We start from the raw sequence: 2,581 nt of genomic DNA, 5'->3' as shown, positions 1-2,581 counted from the left end.
GCCACGCCGGCGCGGGATCGGGCGGGCGCCCACGCCCGCGTCCCCCTGGGTTGCGCCCGAACGGGCCACCCCACACGCCCGCACGCCCGTTTGGCCCCCTGGGGCCTATGACATTGGGGCCCCACCCCCCACAGAACTTTTAAATAAAAAGAATAGGAAAATGAGATTTATATAAATAAAAAAAATGAAAATGAATAAAAACTAATTAATTAATTAATTAAGTAAATAATTAATCTAATTAATCATGATTAATTAACCTAATAACTAATTAACCTAATTAACTACTGTTAATTAAACTTAATTAGGTTAATTAGTTAACAGTGTATGACGAACGGGACCCACCTGTCAGGGTTGACTCAGTCAACCCCTGTTGACTGCTGACGTCAGCATGACATCATGCTGACGTCATAAATACATTTTTTCGAACTAATTAAATAAATAATTAAATTCCAAAATTGTTAAAATCTTTTAAAAATCATATCTTTTAATCCGTAACTCGGATTAAAATATTTTCAACATGAAAGTTGCTCAGAACGACGAGGCGAACCCGGATACGCAGCCCGTTCGTCCACCACACACCTCTAACATACCAAACACGCAACTTTCCCCCTCCGGCTCCTCTGCCCGAAAACACGAAACACTGGGAATACTTTCCCGGATGATTCCCCCCTTAACCAGTACCACCTCATACCACGTTAGGGCACGCCTAGCATCGCTTCTTGACATGTCATGCATCGATATGCATCTGTTTACTTGGTATTCATTGTTTCTTCCCCCTCTTCTCTCCGGTAGACTACGAGACCGACGCTGCTGCTGCCCAGTTCGACTACGGAGTTGACGACCCCTCTCTCTTGCCAGAGCAACCAGGCAAGCCCCCCCCCCCTTGATCACCAGATATCGCCTATTCTACTCTATACTGCTTGCATTAGAGTAGTGTAGCATGTTACTGCTTTCCGTTGATCCTATTCTGATGCATAGCCTGACATTGTTGCTACATCTGTTGATACCTTACTTGCAATCCTAAATACTTAGTATAGGATGCTAGTTTATCATCATTGGCCCTACATTCTTGTCAGTCTGCCTTGCTATACTATTGGGCCGTGATCACTCGGGAGGTGATCACGGGTATATGCCATACATACATACATACTATACAGATGGTGACTAAAGTCGGGTCAGCTCGAAGAGTACCCGCGAGTGATTCACGGATTGGGGGCTGAAAGGACCTTTGTCCTGACGGCCCTCTGTGTGGATCTTTGTGGCGGAGCGACAGGGCAGGTTGAGACCGCCTAGGAGAGAGGTGGGCCTGGCCCTGTTCAGCGTTCGCGGATACTCAACACGCTTAACGAGATCTTGGTATTTGATCTGAGTTGGCTACGAGCCTATACACACTAACCATCTACGTGGGAGTAGTTATGGGTATCCCGACGTCGTGGTATCAGCCGAAGCACTTCAGACGTCAGCGACGGAGCGGCGCGCGCTGGATTGGAATGTAAGCCTGCTCTTGTATTAAGGGGGCTAGTTCTGCTTCCGGCCTCCCTCGGAACGTGCAGGTGTGCTATGGGCGATGGGCCCAGACCCCTGTGCGCTTAGGTTTAGACCGGTGTGCTGGCCTCTCTGTTTTGCCTAGGTGGGGCTGCGACGTGTTGATCTTCCGCGACCGGGCATGACCCAGGAAAGTGTGTCCGGCCAAATGGGATTGAGCGTGTTGGGGAATGTGGTGCACCCCTGCAGGGAAGTTAATCTATTCGAATAGCCGTGATCTTCGATAACAGGACGACTTGGAGTTGTACCTTGACCTTATGACAACTAGAACCGGATACTTAATAAAACACACCCTTCCAAGTGCCAGATACAACCGGTGGTCGCTCTACCTCAGGGATATGAGGAGGGGATCGCCGGGTAGGATTATGCTATGCGATGCTACTGGAGATGCTACTTGGAGATGCTACTTGGAGATGCTATTTGGAGGACTCCAGTCTACTCTCTTCTACATGCTGCAGGACGGAGGCTGCCAGAAGCGTAGTCTTCGACAGGATTAGCTATCCCCCTTTTATTCTGGCATTCTGCAGTTCAGTCCACCGATATGACCCCTTTACACATATATCCATGCATATGTAGTGTAGCTCCTTGCTTGCGAGTACTTTGGATGAGTACTCACGGTTGCTTTCTCCCCCCTTTTTCCCCTTTCTTTTCTTTCTGGTTGTCGCAACCAGATGCTGGAGTCCAGGAGCCAGACGCCACCGTCGATGACGACCCCTACTACACCGGAGGTGCCTACTACTACGTGCTGCCCGCTGACGATGACCTGGAGTAGTTTAGGAGGATCCCAGGCAGGAGGCCTGCGCCTCTTTCGATCTGTATCCCAGTTTGTGCTAGCCTTCTTAAGGCAAACTTATTTAACTTATGTCTGTACTCAGATATTGCTGCTTCCGCTGACTCATCTATGATCGAGCACTTGTATTCGAGCCCTCGAGGCCCCTGGCTTGTATTATGATGCTTGTATGACTTATTTTTATTTGTAGAGTTGTGTTGTGATATCTTCCCGTGAGTCCCTGATCTTGATCGTACACATTTGCGT

This window comes from Triticum aestivum, chromosome 5B (assembly GCF_018294505.1).
Source record: "Triticum aestivum cultivar Chinese Spring chromosome 5B, IWGSC CS RefSeq v2.1, whole genome shotgun sequence".
NCBI classification, from domain to species: domain Eukaryota; kingdom Viridiplantae; phylum Streptophyta; class Magnoliopsida; order Poales; family Poaceae; genus Triticum; species Triticum aestivum.
Note: the sequence above shows the minus strand (reverse complement) of the source record.